At 30.5% G+C, this 18,016-nt stretch overlaps 1 protein-coding gene across 1 annotated transcript in view; it reads left to right on the top strand.

The window, feature by feature from the left end:
- The first annotated feature begins 431 nt into the window (after positions 1-431).
- The window catches only part of LOC119837490 (transcription factor egl-13), a 225,806-nt gene continuing 208,221 nt past the window's right edge, over positions 432-18,016 (top strand). The window contains exon 1 of the mRNA XM_038363084.1: positions 432-715. The gene's annotated coding sequence lies outside the window, so the exon portion shown is untranslated. The remainder of the gene's footprint in view (positions 716-18,016) is intronic.

Here is an 18,016-nt window from a genome sequence, read left to right as displayed (position 1 = left end):
GCAAGGTAACGGTAAACTCGTAATTATTTTCAGCATAATGACTCCACAGCATTAGAATCTAAATACCTTAGACGGACTCCCGCGATTAGCATATCTATAATGCTTTGAAGCTGTATACATAAATCAAACATCTTATTTGTTACGAAAACAACTAAAAAAAACACCAATAAATTCGCGATATTACAAATGTTCGAAACTACTATGTAATCTTACTCTATTATTAATGTTCGTATGTATCCACCGATCATTGTGAGATGCCATTAAAAACGGGTTGAATTAAAAAAAATCACACATCTATTAAACTGATTAGATTTCTATAGGTAATTTATTGTCAAGTCGTAAGGCAGGCCGAGCACAATGCCCGCTAGAGGAGGACGGCAGGATTTTAGAGCGAGAGGTAGATACTGGGCCTTGCAAGGTGATTTCAGTTGCGTCTACGCAAGCCTATGACCAGGTTGTAACGCACACACGCGCGTTATCGCGCGACCCTTATTTCGCGATGTTACTGACAACAACACGAATGGATATTAACATATTATTTAACATACACACATACATGAACGAATGTTAGTGATACAGAAACATTTTAATTAATATTAGTGTAGTGAAAAGTGGACGAAAAACCTATGTGTTGTGTTATGTACCTTAATGTGTAGTGGTGGCTTTACTGAATTACTGTGAAGTGCCCATGCAGAATACACTACACTTTTCTAAGGTGAATAATTATTTAATAAGCTTGTATAATTTAATTTTTATAATATAGTTTACGAAACAAAACACTGACATTCAAAACAACATAATAAACAAAACACTAATTCCTTGTAAACACTTTTTAACCTGACACAAATGACGATAATACATCAATATTATTTCTATCAATTTCAAAGCATTTATTACAAGAAAATGCACTAAAATTTTTGAATGATTCAATGATTCAACCTTACATTTTCTAGCTTAAGAGAATCATCCGGTAGATTTTACTCTACCTTTCTCTTCTATAAATAAAAAGAAAGTTCTCTTATTTAACTTTCTTAGTAGCAGTTTTCATTATTATGCATGTGTAGATAAATTATTGTCAACGTTCCTTGTAGAAAGTTCGCGCTTTGAAAGCTCACAGGCGCGCTTTTCCGTGTCAATAAAAAGCTTTTAAAATTTTATTGATAATTTAATAATAAATTTATAGCACCAGTAGCGAGAGGTGTATGAAAGCATTTTAAATAAACACTTTTAAGGTTTTGTTAGCATATTATGACTCCCTTTTGCCATTTGAAGCAATCTTATGATATGTATGTTTAAATCAAATCTTCAAATAAACCGTTTAAATCAAATTGATATTATATTTATCCATAATGTAAATCTGAACTGCATTACTTCAATTATGCTATGAGAATCTAAATACTTAACTAAATAAATATTACAGCTTCATTTGTTTCTAGCTTTCGGGTTGCGCCGGCGTAGTCTAGTAAAAATATAGTTGGACAGTCCAAAGGTTTTCCCTCACAGTTACCTTTCTTAGGTTTCTAACTAAATTTAAATAGATAGACGGTAGGAGGAGTCACTATTGCATTTATAATATAAATTGGGATACAGGAAATCTGGATTTTCTCATAACGGTATCATGTATTATTGTTTTTTCTGGGAATCGTTGACATTTATCTTAAAGAATCACGTGTGAAAAAAAACGTAATAGGTCGTATCGGAAATGTGAATTCCTCGAAAACAATCCAGTTTGGAATAAAAAGAAAACAATGACGACTGAATCACTGCTACCGGTTGAAATAGCAAATTCATAATAAACATAAAATAATGCTGGAGCTAATAATTTTATCAAGTATTTTTTTGTTGTGTCAGATTCATTTTTGAATCATTGGATTTCATCGTTTTTCCAAGCTAATGTATAACGAAAGATAAGAAAGACAAGAAAATTACGAAAATGAGTTAAAATTATAAAGTAATATAGACAGTTACTAATAAAAAAAAACGTGTATAGAATAGAAGGTCCTTATTTTTTTTTAGAGTTAGTTCGCCTATTTAATAAATTCACACTTTCACAAAACTAAAAGCAAATGGGTAAATTTGTTTTCATGTTGTGTATAATTTACAACATGAATTCCAACTTTCTAAAGAAGATCTAAACTTGTAATTTTTTAATACTTTGTATTGTGTGCGCGGACTAATAAATAATAAAAATGTTCCCAAATCGGGCAATTTCTCAATTCAGATGTTTCGCGTTATTTAATTGAAATTAAATAACATTCGTACTGTCATTTAAAAAGGTTTTGAAAAGCCTTGTGTTGATAATTGAACGACTGTGATATTTTAATTTATTTTGCGCTTTTGTTAACACTTTTAACCAAAGATTTTAATTGCTTTTAAGATATTGAAATTAAGAATGATATTCTTTCAATTTCATTAAATATTGAACAGAATTTCCAAGTGCAATAAATAAAATCGATAAGATTGAATTGTACGTAATTTATTTGCAATAATTGTTAATTGAAATGAATTAAATTTGGCAACGAAAGAAAGCGTCTTGCATTGTTCGATTTTATTACTTTTTAACACAACCGTATTTTAGTTATTTTATTAACCGTTTATTACGAATGAATGTTTTAAAATAATTTTGGTGAATGAGAAAATTTTCGATATTTAATGACGGTATTTGTTTAACCTACTTTCAAAAAGTATTGTTCAAGTTTGCCCTCGTTAAGTCCGGTTACTGGTACTTGCTCAGAATTAAATTCTTTAATTACATAAATGTTTTGCTTATACGAGTTATGATTTAATATATTTTTCTTTTAATATTTTTTTCCAAATATGCACAGTCTATCTATAATTTCAGAAATATAATTATACTTTAGTATACATAAATCTACACCAACATTTAATAAAAAATAATTGTGTAACTTCGCTTTTGTTGATACGATAACCTTATCAGGAACATTTTACACGTTTACCAATATAATGATAATGTACAAGCGCCTCATAAAGTATGGAATATTAAAATTTTTCTTTTTGTACATACTTCCGATAATACTTTATTTCCGAAAATAGTTTTAATTAATATATACATTGCTAAATTTAACCAATTAAGTATGACTTTAACACTACAACATGAAGTTTTTCAACCATTCACAAATGCAATATCTGTTAACATATAACCTGTTCCAAAAACGAAGGTATATCTTAAAAACGTTAAAATTAACAAACCAATTATTACCGTATATATTTTACATATTATCATGTCAGCTAGTAGAACATACACAATAATTAATCGAGAGGCTTTCATCATAACCTGTCGCGCGCACTCACCGTGCCATTCCGCAACTTAACCCTTTCGTATCAATTGACGGGCAAACAATCTCACAATGAAATCCTTGTTCTCGCACTTTTAAATAATTTCTACAAAGTATAATGTATGGAATCACGTTACTATTGTGTATTATATTTCAGATAAAGCGTATAGATAGCATGTGAAATTGCTTATCATTTATTTGGTTTACATAGCTTTGTTGTTTGTGTTATTAATTCATTTGTATGACTATTAAATTAATTAACTGTTTGATTTGATTAACTCTCATTATGAAAAAGTTACATCAACTTTACTCTCTTTATAATTATAGAATAAATTAAGATGCCTAAAAATTTTAAGCAGTGAGTGTACCCCGTTGAAGTCTTTTCTTCGCGCATGTTCCATCGAGTAAACTCATCGTAAAATTTCACACACCATTTATTAATTGTATGGAATTATAAGGAATAATAAATATCCATTAACAGTAATTGTATCTTAAATAATTTGGTAGTTTATGAAATGTTTTTTCGGGCAACAATAAACAAAATAATAAATTAACGAATGTATATCAGAAGCCTGTTTAACCCACGAACAAATTGCAGGAGTTATGACTTTTACATTAATTCAAAACAAAATACTCTCATATATAATAAAAATCATGTCGTAAAAAAGGGCGGTACCGTTGAGTTATTGCACCGCGATTTATAATAATTTACGATTTATTAATTGCTCTATTAAAACTGACTTGTATAAAAAGTCTTAACTATCATTTCAAGTAACAATGCTTAAATTTGCTAAGCTTTGACTCACATTTAATTTAGTCTTAACTAAGCTTTGACTAAAATAAATTAGTATTACTGTGGACCATATGTACCACAGACGAAGCCGGTGTGGACCGCTAGTAATTTGTGGAACTAAATCATACATTAATAAAGATTATGTTATCTTAATACACAAAAATGTTACATATACAAGAACTTTAACATATATTAAAAAAATAATAATTTAAATACTTAATTATTAGTATATAATGATTAATACATTGACAATACATAGTTTTTCCATAGATATTTATGTTTATGCGCGTAATAATCAGCCAAACACTTTCTCACCCCCCTCCCCTTACCTAAAGGCCCATAAATGCTACATCGAACATTATTTTTATTATAATTACATTGTTATTTAAAATATCCATTATACGTTGTGGATTTTAAACACAATAATAAAGAGTATGCAAGTAAATTTTATATTGACGTTTCGGAAATTCATAAAACGCAGACCAAAATGAGCATAATTGTTTAAAACAATACGACGGGAGAATACAACCTTCTTGAAGCACGCACTTATTGACATTGACAACATAATTCGTTATAATTATATAATTTTTTACGAAACGATTTTAAACGGCTGAACAATTTGTAGTAATGATATGGAATTTAAAATATAGGCGTATAATTAATTGAAGTTTTTATTGAACTTAACATTACGCTGTTTTGTTTAATAAAAATTATGTCTAAAATCAATTATAGTGTAAACAATTTATTTGTTTACTATTTTAAGACAAACGATCTGAGACATTCAGGTGTATATTATCAGTTGTGATGATATGGACTCCCATCGGAAAATGGAGGGTTCGAGACTACGAGTGTGCAAGAAATAAATGAGTCTGCATATCATCTCCATCACCACTGCTCGAAACGGTGTTCCTAAAGTGGTGACTAATGATGATCATCAGATGTCATAATTTTAAGAATATGACATTTCTATTTTGTTGAATTTTTTTCTTATATACAATAATTTTGTAACATTAAACTCTATAACTATTTAATTTATATATTTTATACGATTGAAGCGTATTTACGTACCAGGAATAAAACAAGTATCGAATCTAGAAACATTGTAATATTTTCACACGACGATAAAACTTTACCTACCGTATCTATAACAGAGATACAGACATTGTTGAAAATAAATACAGTTAACTGAGATAACATATTAATTCAGTATCGTATTTACATATATTGAGTCTGGTAACAAAAACATATACTTTACACTGCCTATACAGTATCTAGATAATTCTGAATCAGGTTAGTAATAATATCGTTGAAAGGTGTCGAAAACTTTCCACTTGTTACCTTGTGGCTTGTGTGAATGGAATCTTAAGGTTTTATGAGTTTAATTTATTTATGAGAACTATTTTATACGATTCATAATATGACGTTACATCTCAGTTGATATTAAACAGAAATTATTTGATAAAACGGGTTAATGTCAATTGTAAGAGAAAACCTTGCACGAAACCCAGTAGCTTCTTATTCTAGTAGCTTCTTATTATATGTTTTCGATTAAGTTCCACTATTAACATGTTTATTTTAATTATAATCTGTATATTTGTATGTAACCGACTCCTTTCGAACCTCGATTATGAACCACTTCCAACTGACAGATTTAATTGAAACTTTGTACACTTATCAAGGATAGGTGACGATACAATTATTTCATAAATAATATCCTAACGTATACTCTGTATACGAACAAAGAGACAGTTGATTCTACATTCAATGCGTGTTTTTAGGCTTTTGAACTGTATTTATTATTTTATTCACCACTTAAGTAGGATTATCGCATCAAATTTCTACGATTATTTAACACCACCAGTCACCTTTATTTTCACCTCAACCGTTAACTAATGCAAATCGAATAGACATTTATTATTTCATAGTAAATGGATTCCATAATAAAAAAGAAAACCTTTAAACCTTTTAGAAAGTTTCCCATTCATGTATGATTATTTAATCTTATAAAATAATACGGAATAAAAACTTTTACTGAATCTATCATAATCAAGCGTTAATATATTAAAATGTCCTTGAACGCAAGAAAAGATTCATCGTCAAAGCACAACACTATACCCAATGTATCGATTACCTGGGAGCGAGTAATATATCGGTTATCGATAATAAAGTGTCGATTCACCTTCCGTGCGAAGCGGCACGCAAGGCTGTCTTTCTTCTTTCTAATTTATACTTTCATTAGTCTCGAATAATTTTGCTTTATTTGCGTCGTGCTTTGTTTAAATTAAACTTGTTCTGTAATGATTTTTTTTTATTTTACACATATATACACACATTTCGTTAATTTAAATAATAATGTGACTTTATAATACTTCTATAATAATTACGCAATACTTCTATCATAGAAAAAAGTAATATATTATGTTAAGTAACTGACATATTTGATTTAAATTAAATCTAGCGGACATGTTCCGCCTATATATCCAGCTATATAGTGTACAATATAAATCCATAATTCCAAATTCCTGAAAGAAAATATACATATAGAAACAGTTATTCTCCCCGTGACCACGCTCGCTGTAAAGTGTTCGAAACGTCGGGTTGGTAATATAATGAATAAATCGCGTTTCAAATCGTTAAAAAGTCTTTAATTTCCAAATGTATAATACTCGCGTAAAATCAAACACAGGAAAATACTGAAATATACACTTCATTTCAAATGATGGCACTATTTAATGTGTGAATGTCATTTTTTTTTCAGTTCATAATAATAAGTTCAAAACCGAACTGAATATCTCCCATTAAAAGGAACGCATCTCGAATTCCATTTTTTATTAATTTAAAACTTTTATTCGACGAACCTCTCTACTAATGTGACTTATCACGCAACGCCCTGGAATGTAATTAAAGAATTAATTATATTGTCTTTATTTATTATATTATTATGTATATTGAATGTGAGATCATTTCTTAAAATTCGTCTTAAGGAACGTTATCTTCTTTTACTAAAACAAATTAATTATTCGTATTAATTATCTCTACGATAATTATGTTTAGATTGTGAACCTTAAAATGTGTAAGTAAGAGCTTTATTTAATAAAAATCTGTTAATGAATATCAGAAGACGCTTCGGAATTTATCAAGTTCTGTCGGATGATTTTTTGTTACTCTTAAATCAAATCCCTAAACTTATATCACAAGCATCAAGCTTATATAGAAATAAACCCCGTACTACCGACCTGTATCTGCTACTAGATTAGATAAATCCCAAACGAAATATAAACAGAATAGGCCTTTCAATATTCATATAAATGCAAAGTCATTAACTGCATTCAAATAATAGCCATTATATACAGGTGTTTATAAAACATGCTTATTCGAATATGTTACGAAATAGCAAGTCCTGGTTGAATAGCTGTTCCTGCACAATGCAACATACGACGTGAACATAATTCACTAGAAATGAGGTTATTCCGTTTACTTGACTGTATTTAGTTGTGATGAAAATTTAGGCCGTATGCGCTTTGTTAATCAGTGGTAAATCAATTACAGAATTGTTTGCTCTCCGTTCAATATCTTGAAATTGAAAGGAAGGGAAACTAACATACGAAAATAACTACGATTACGATTTTTTATTAGTAATATACGTCATGTACACGTTTCTCTTAAACCCCTCAATCTTTCGTAGACTGCGTGGTTCTGCATCAAAATCCGTTGCGCAATATTAAACATGGACAAATTTTAAAGTTGAATTAAAAGATTTTCACGTGAATTTAAAATCAAGTAAATTATATTAACAATAATTGTATTTTCATCAACGGTATTCTCAGTAAAATGCATTGCCTGAGCTTTGGAGACCTGAAAAATTTATATATGTTTTTACATAAAAATTATTTTGATATTTAAAGAAAGTGTCTTACCATATGAAAAAAATCTCATTCTGCATTAATTAGATATTTATTAAGGGAAATTATGACATTAAACCTTAAAAATATAATAAATTATTTTTAAAATTTTAACTGTGCTTATATCGTATGTTAATGAAGAATATAAAATAATGGCATTATTCAATGCGATTGAGTCATAATTGTGTATTTCAATTTCAATAAACTTAATAAAACAAGTTATCCTACTTTTGTACTTATATATACCAAACACATATAATGTGTAATATATATAACACTATGATAATTTAATATTTATACAAATATAATTTTATTCAAATATCATATTATAAACCTGTGCATAAGTTCCTATACAAGTATAATGATAAATTTTTCTAACTAAGGATTTACCAAAACTGGTGAATCCGTTTCGATTTCCGTCATTTTTATTAATGAATTAGATGTGTAATAAATTCGTTTTATAAATTGCTAATTTGTGTCAAAAAGTTACTAATTTATAATATATATAAATCTCGTGTCACAATGTTTGTCCTCAATGGAATCCTAAACCACTTAACCGATTATAATAAAATTCGCACACCATGTGCAGTTCGGTCCAACTTGGGAGATAGGATAGTTTATATTATTTCAATTACGATAAAAAAACTACCCGGGCGGAGCCGGGGCGTGCAGCTAGTTTACTATAAAACGTGTAATTACGCAATGAATGATTTATTAAATAAGTAAAATTTCAAAAATGTATTAATTGAATTACGTTTTCAGGTTAAAACAATTACCAAACTAATTCTCCAAAAACTATGTCAAACTCGTGAGGATTTTATAAAATGATCATTCGATGCAATTATTGCCACTCTTATAAATATTTCCGATATTTTATAAAAACCAGTTTTTTTACCTATATAAATACGGTCTTTTAACATTTCTTTCAAAACTCGGCTTTCAATTGAAGCTAATTTCCGAAAGATTAAGCTTTATTTGAGGGATAATTTATTCCAAATAGTATCATCGTCGTCGTATGCATATACTAGAAGTGAGCCACGACTTTGGACGTGGTATAAAGCCTCTGCTACTACATTTGCTATGAATGCTATGTATAATGCTATACGTAGCATTCAGGGATCACGTCCCAAGGGCCAAAGATTTTTTTTAATCGCGTCTTTCCTTTCCAGCAAAAGTTTACATATCATTGTATTTTTTAACCGACTTTCGCAAAGGAATTATTCATAAAAGTATGTATGTTCCCCAGTCGATTTTCCGTTACCACGCATTCCTTATATAGGTACATTTAGTGATGATTTTAAATCGTTTAGTTTTAGGATTAGATTAACTGGGCACAATTTTTTTTGAAACCTTAATATTAATGTATATATTGTATATTTATATTCATATATATACTGAACCTTTATAGTATCAATAAATAATTAAACCTCGTACCTTTTATGCCTCAATAGAATTTAAAACAAATTACTAACAAGTAGCAAGGTATATCTATTATGTCACATTATCACAACTAGCTATAATTAAATTTTACCCTTTTAGGACCAAAATATATTATAGATATCTCTGTGATCTATGTTACGATGACATATGGTTGAAAATTGATGCATAAAACATAAAATTCTAAACCTTTGTAGCAATTAATTAGTATACAATATATGCGCAAGCGACGTTCCACTTTTTAGCTAGCCTAGATGCCCTATAAGGCATTCGTCCCTACTGTGTCTTGCTAAACCTAACTTGATTGTGCTTTGACGTAAAATATGTTTTTCTTAAGTGGTTATTCGGATTATAATAAACATTCGACTACGCGTAAAATTATTTGTTAAAATTAAAGGTTTATTCACGAAATCGCACTAATATTATAGTTGTGAAATTTTGTTTGGATGTTGGTTCGTCAATTACGCCGAAACTACAGACTGCGGATTTTGTCGAAACTTGGTTAATAGATAGGGTATAAACTGACTTGGGTGATAGGATACTTTTACTCCCTTGGGATAAAACAGGATTCTAGATATCCGGGCGGATCCGGGACGAGCAAGTATTATATATTTATTGAGCACCATGTATGCTTTTATAGTTTAACGTCTCGTAAATATGGTTTTACGAACATATCCAATTGTGTTGTCTAATAAATTTTAGTATGAATGCAAATCTGCTTATGTGAGGATGGATCTAGGTCTATTTCTCAGTCACGCTAAAACCATCAGACCCATTTAATTTGAATTTTAGAAGGGAGATTGTAAAAGGATATAAGTTGGCTTCATTTTATATCCAAAATGGCTTAAGCCAATTTAGATAGCGATAGATTATTTATTTTTATTTATTATTTATTCCCTTAAAACAATTCCACGCATCATGATCTCGAACAAAATATGTTTTACGTCAAGAGACAAAAAAATACACCTTCAAAAATACAAATTAAACTTCATAAATAAAAAAATCTTTTATTTCCTAGCTAATTTTATTCCAAGCTTATGCGTATGATCAAACTTTATTAGATCTCTCAAAATAACAATCAGCCATTAATATTGCACCAGATTTATAGCCACCAATTTTGTTCCTAAGCGTTTCTCCGTGAAATACACATTTCGCTTACCTCAAACGCATACCACGCAACAAATCGCAACGCCATCCGTCACAAAACACATTAGTGCATTGTTAGCTCAGTCCGAAATGTCAAAATATTTCCTGTAATTAGTGTCATCGCACACCCGGAGGTTATAAGTACACCTGAATAACGGCTAGCCATTGCGTACTGTCTTCCTTTACAATATTATTGCATCTATCTTTATAGGCCTAGTACATTCCGCCTAATGGCCTTATTAGAATTACGAGCTGAACAATTTCTAATGTGTGCTAGCTGGTTATCTTGCGTATTGACGTGATTATGGAACCGCTTAAGATGCGGTTAAGATTGGTTTCATTTGGTCGTTTATTGTACGATACAAAGTATAAGATAACAGCATATATTGTTAGTAGAATCGATGAAAAATATACGATTTTTTTAGAAACTAAACACTAATTATATTAAACTAAATACAGTTGTGCTATAATGACTGTAATTAAAAACCCTTTGTATTTTGGTATTACTATTTATTTTTCATATTTTTTAATTTCACACTTATACTTTGCCTATTTATAAAAAATATTTGTATTAGTCTGGTAAAATGCTCTCTCTCACAATCATATCTTAATCAATTGTAATTTTTATTTACATTCAATATCATTAATGTTTTCATAATGCAACTACAGGTCATCATAAGATTTCCTTGAGAGTCGATTTGCGAATCGTGACTACGTAAACAATAATTTTCTATGTATTACGATGTGAGTGAATATTGTATAAATTATTACGGACCATTGTATCAGCATTGAAAATATATTATGTACGTTTAAAGCTATTGTTGATCCTTAATTATTATTGTAGTGTAATTCGTGATTTAATAATTATATATAAATTATATTCGTATCTTATGCAGTCATCTTTTAGGTGATTTGTAATAAGATTTTGAATACCTATAAGTATACATGAGTAATAGATGTAATTGAGGATGTTGTTGAAGAATTATTTTAATTGTAATTTGATGATGTATAAAGAAGTATTTTTAATAAAAAGCTAGTCTTCAAATTGTCACAACTACACGAAATTTAAATAAGAACATATAATCCAACAGCTTAAAAAAATATAGTCATAGATTGAAATGGAACAAACACAAAAAATACAGTCAAATAGAAATCCTCCTTTTTTTTGAAGCCAGTTGAATAATACTTATATACTTATATGAAACATATTTCAGGCTACTTTTTATTATTTTTTTTATTTGTAAAGTTATTGTGTTGTACTTTTACATTGATAGTTTGTTAAATAAAAACAAAGATTTTTATTTTAAGAGATCTTTTATACATCATCTGAAATATTGAGACTCATTAGATAATTTAAAAAAAATTCAACATTTATCTCTATAAGCAAATAATAGGTTAACTAACTAGTGATTGAATCATAGTTTTATTCGTCTTATAACTAATTATTTTAAGGTAAAAAATTAAATGTTACTATTTTATTGTAAATGGACACTTAAAGCAGTAATAATGGATAACTTTAGACACAAATTCACTATTACTGTGTTACCGTCAGTAGTTACTGCTAAGCTAACGATAATTCTAAGTAGGTAAGACTTAGCAAGTATTTCCTAATCGTTGGAATGATTTGTTTAATCGTAATGCGTTTTAGTTTTTTTATATTGCGGTAGAATTTATTTTGAAACTGGGGATCAAATTAATGACAAGATTTTGGAACAAAAATCTCGAGTTTATGAAAGCGTCCATAACTCGATGTTTCCGTCAGCAGTTTTCGTCAGAAACATGTAATATTCGTTATATTCCTTAATAAGTCAAGTACGAGTGAGACTCACAACACTAAGGGTTCTGTACAAATAAGTTAGAGAGCAGATGTAAAAATAATAGCCACCCATCCAATTTATGACAATCCCAAACTTTGCTTTACCTCGATTTTTTTGTAGCGCCAATATAAACCTATCTAATCCACGGTTCATGATATACATGGCCTGCCTGCCTATTTACACACGGACAGACAAACATCGAAGTCTTAGCTATAGGGTTCTGTTTTACTCTTTGGATATGATACTCTGAAAAGCGATCAAAATTTATACCATAAAGATTTAACTTGACCCTAATTAAGATAATACAACCCTATCACCGGGCGAAACCAGGACGGATGGCTAGTATACCACAGTTCATTGACACGCTAACAGCTGTACGCGTCCATCACACAGTAGGACGCCTAACCATTAATACTACAATACTAAAACTTACATATTTCCCCATTATTTAGTGGCCGGTAAATACGAGAAGTAACAAATGACTGAGGTGTGGGAAACGTTGTTCATTACGTTATGTAATTCTGTTTTGCGTTTGGTTGCGAAGTTTGGAAAGCGACATTCAATATAATTAAATTATGTTAATTTAAATCATTGTCTTGTAGATAACGTTTAGTAAACTAGTCCACGATAAAAAATCAATTTAGATAAAATGCTTTAGTTGACGATACTAGATACTTTCACATAGAAATATATTTTATATGTAATATATGACTCTTCTTTATTCTTCATATTAATATTATTGTTTGAATAGATCGTAATTATATAAACAAAAGTTCCAATATCTATACAATGTTTCCGTATTATTTAATATCATTTTTACATTCAAGAGATTGTTAAGCGTTTATATACTTTTTGCAATATACCGAACTATAGGTAAGTATTACTCACCGCACTTTTCCTCTAACTGTTATATCTAGCAACTGCACCAATCAAACTCCGAGATAGTAAGATACCGGTGAGCGTAAGGGTCGTGGGAAACAATGGCTCAATCATAATGCGCGCGCGCACCTGTCCAACTCATCACTGTTAGACGCTACTAATTGTTCACGAATCGCTATTATCAAAATGAAAGATGCGTTCATAATAATTCATCTAATGAATATACATGTAGGCGTTATTATTTCAATAATAATAATTATGATAATTATAAACAAATTAACGATTTTCCATTCTGTTTGTACTTTGTGCTTAAATTTATTGAAAATCGCTGTTACACGTAAACCGTACATTGAGTTTATTTTAAAATCAAAGCAGATAAATAAGAGCCCATAAAAAATACATAATCGGCTTGTAAAACATGCAGTTTCTACAGGCACATAATAAAACACGATATAACAGAGTTAAATCATAAATAAACAGGACCGCGTTACGAGAATCAAGGAAGCTTTGTTTTCATTTCCTCTCGTTCGAGAAAGTGACTCGCTATCGAGTTTAACTGGTAAGGGCGGACGCGATAGAAACGTCGGCTTAACACTGTTAAGTGAAAAAAACAATAGTCATCACTTAACTGACGAATTGAGAGCTTAGATTATACAGTTTGCTTGATGTATTGTTTCGTTGTTTTTTGTGGCCTCTAATGAAACTGTTATTAATATTCGGATTGGTTTGTTTGATTTGTTTTTTCCCCGACTCTTTTGAAATAGTGTAATGTGAATTTAAATAAATATGCAGAAGTGCTATTTTAATGATAAACTTAAAAAAAATCTTTATTAAATTTTAAAAAAGACTTAAGCGATGACGTTTTAATAGAAATAACGTATTCAAAATTTGTTCATGATCATGGGGTCATTTGTGTATAAATTAATAAAATATCCAACAATCTAAACAACAATAATTCAATTACATAAGCTCCCAACATCGCCTACGGCTAGTTTTACTATGTTTCACAATATTTTCCGTGGGTGTAGGACATTTTTGTCCACACAATATAAAAGTCAACAAGTTCTTTAGGCGGTTAATAAAAATAAACAGCCTACTATAGAGCTATTGTAATAAACTCGCCGGCTTTGTATATTTCTTAATCGAACCGGTCAAGCGCATCGTTCGCGTTTCTATATTAAACGCAGATAAAATCCTTTAAATTATTATTCAATATTTCCTTTCTATACAGCATTAAAATGTCACTACACTTGGTTTTACTATTGCGTAGCTATTATGTTATATACTCAGCCTTGTTGTATAGTGGTTTAACACAACAAAGAATTATGAAGTATAAAGGTTCTAATCTCAGAATAAATTTAATAATATCTTGGAAATAAATCATAAAATAGGTCAAATGCGAGTTGAACGTCGTACGAATTACAAACAAAATTTGGGTATCCACCTAATGTACGTCCGTGCTAATCGTTGTTAAGGATTTATAATTGTTAATGTTCATTTGTTGTTATAGACAAGATAAATACATCAACTATGAAAATGTCAACTGTCTAACTATCTCATGAAACAGATGGACAGACAGACAGACATACGGACAGGGTATCAGTTTACTCTTTGGCTACGTAACCTTAAACACCATCATTCTCTGATCAATATCAATATACACCATAACCTAGGTCTCCCCTAATAGTACTTAATATCAACTTCAGTCGGTCCTTCGGATCTTCCAGCGAAGCTTAAGAGTAAAGATATAAGTGAAAGTTCGTTCGTGTTCGCGCACGCACTTGTTCAATACAACATCCTACGCAGTTGACTAATCGTTGAGATTGCCTGCGGTGCTCGATATTTGACCACGAGGATAACTTGTATCGGTTATAATTGAATTATCACCTTTTCAATGGTACGAGTTTCGTGTATTATAAGCTTAACTATGTTAGCAATCATATCACTTCGCAATTATTGTTATACTAGCTGCGCCCCGCGGTTTCATCGGTGAATATCGGGTAAAAAGTTGCCTATATGTTATTCTAGTTGTCCAGCTGTCTACGTACCAAATTTCATTGCATCGATTCAGTAGTTTTTGCGTAAAAGAGCAACAAACGCACACACATCCTTACAAACTTTCGCATTTATAATATGAGTAGGATTATAATATTAGTAGGATATTATAATGTGGGTTATTATAAGCCAGTTTTCTTCCCACGGATTTGCCCGCGTGTGTTGCATGGCTCTTAGAGTGCAATCACATAATGACAATTAGTGTTTTATTCTTTATTAAACATATTATTGTACACCAAAGCAGAAAATAAAGAATATGATTTAATATACAAAAACATGTACTAGGCATGTAATAGACACATTAGACCATTATTATATGTAAAAATATAAAAAAAAACGCTTTAATAATAGAATCTACTAAATTGTCTCACTTGCTATATAATCCTGCTGATGCTAATGAGGATAGTAAGATAAACTCATGAAATTGTATGGTCAAGGAAGGATCGTTGTTGCATGAAGGATCATGAGTATACATAGTGAATTAAATCTGTCCGTTAATGCATCAATATCGAGTCCGAGGGTGTCGGTTACATACAAGCGTACGTACAGATGAAACTTATAAAAGCATATTATAAAGGATGCCTTACTATTCGAAAGAATTGTATTATTCTATGAATTAGTAAATACAATATGCTACGTTGATCGAACTATACATAGATAAATATTCTTTCGTATTTATCATCTTTGCCTACACAACAAGCATTAACAGCCAGCTGGGGGATTTGATATTAACATATGAATCTCTATCAATCAGAATAGTAAAACACATAAGGTTTTTAATATTCAAGCCTAAATGCCCATATCGCTTCACACGCAGTTTTAATGCCACACTAACTGTTTTTCGACCGTTAAAACCCAAACATATTTATTATAGTTTACTTAATTGATTCTCAAATATGTTAAAATCGTTTCATATAAATAGAAAGTTATAAAATCTCAGTCAAGATTCTTATCCGCATTTTAAATTGAAAATTAACACTTATTTGAGATATCTTACACGGTTATGGTTAATGGTACAATTGGAATGAATATCACGCTATCAATTTATCGCTTGTAATTGATATTTTATTTTGAGTTTTATAAGTTTATATACGTACATGTTTAAATACGTTAACTATTTAACACATAACGTTAACGATACCTTGAAATTGGTCTTACTATATGTCAAAAGCTGTTTTACCCGTAGCTTCGCTCGCGTGATCAAAATTTTCGTGGTACAAACTTTCATCCTCTATTTTATACCTTTGGGTAGAATTTCACAGAATGCTTTCTTAGTCAATGCCAAATTTCAGCCAAATTGTTAAATTAAAGTCACTAACATATAACAATTGGAACTTGTAACATAACAATAAACAAAAAATAATTTTAGTTTCGACTACCGAGCTCACAATAGAACGTAATAAGGCTAGATAGAAGATATAATAGAAAGAAGAAGATAGAATAGAGATTAGATAGAATTTTGGTAATGATAAAATTTTAAACCACAGTTTCTGCATTACGTGTTAACAACTAAAATGAAACGTCATCGTATATATACCCATGGCCAAGAACCATACTACTAGGAGTGCAGTCGGCTGTCATGTTACATAGCAATTTTAACGCATGACAATTTTGACCCGCTTATCGGATTTGGGTAAATTTTAAAATTACATGTAACCTTCTTAAAAAAGCACGTATTATTAGCACGCGTTTATCATTATGTACTTGTCCCTGCCTTGCCCAAAAGTAGTCTATGTTACATATTTCAGATAAAGAATTAAATTGTTAAGATTTTTTTTAATCTATGGAGTTATGTTTGAATGGAATCTTAACCAATAAACAAATAAATATAGCTTTTATCTTTAAAACTTCGCAATTTTTTGATTTTTTTTTTAATAGATAGAGTGATGCAAGGGGAAGGTTTATATGTACAATATCTTTTAAGCTACTCCGGATTTAACCGCCGCGGGCAAAACCTACTATATTATAATACTATTTTTCCAAGTTCAAATTAAAATCACCTACAGCTGTTACGCAATGACATTAAAACAACGTCGTTAGACAATACAGCCATTATATATCAACTCAGAACAGGCTCTGGTCTAACCGTATCAATCGGAGCACGTTATAAAAAGATACTGTATTTAACAAACGACAGTGTCAGGTGCGTGGGCGCAAAGGCACCGACTTATCGCCGAGATGCGGCGAGGCGTAAAAATTATCTGGAAATATGTATTAGCATATCGTTAGTGAGTTTTGTGAGAAATGTATTAATCATATGCTTTGATAATAATTAGATAGATTTTTTGAAAACAATTTTGCCTTATAGAGTAAGTTAATAAAATTATTGGCTTAACGTGTATGAATTTTTAATACCAGACACAGTAACGTGATCCAAGATTAGGATTTTAAATGTGGTAGTCGAGCACGCTTCGGCACGAATTGGGCCAGCTCGCACCGGGGAAGTACCACATCCCCACAGAAGACCGGCGTGAAATAGCATTCTGCTGTGTTTCGTTTCGTGAGTGGGGGAGCCGGAGGCCCATATCCTTTTCCTTCCCTTCCCAGTCCTTTCCTTTATTCCTCTCGCCAATCCCTTCCTAATCCCTTCCCAAAAAGTCGGCAATCCATTTGTACGAATGTTCATGGGCGGTGGTAGCGCTTACTATCAGGCGACCCACCAGCTCCATTGCCGACTGTGACATAAAAAAA

The sequence above is a fragment of the Zerene cesonia genome, chromosome 27, assembly GCF_012273895.1.
Source record: "Zerene cesonia ecotype Mississippi chromosome 27, Zerene_cesonia_1.1, whole genome shotgun sequence".
Lineage (NCBI taxonomy): Eukaryota > Metazoa > Arthropoda > Insecta > Lepidoptera > Pieridae > Zerene > Zerene cesonia.
This window is presented reverse-complemented; position numbering and strand designations above follow the sequence as displayed.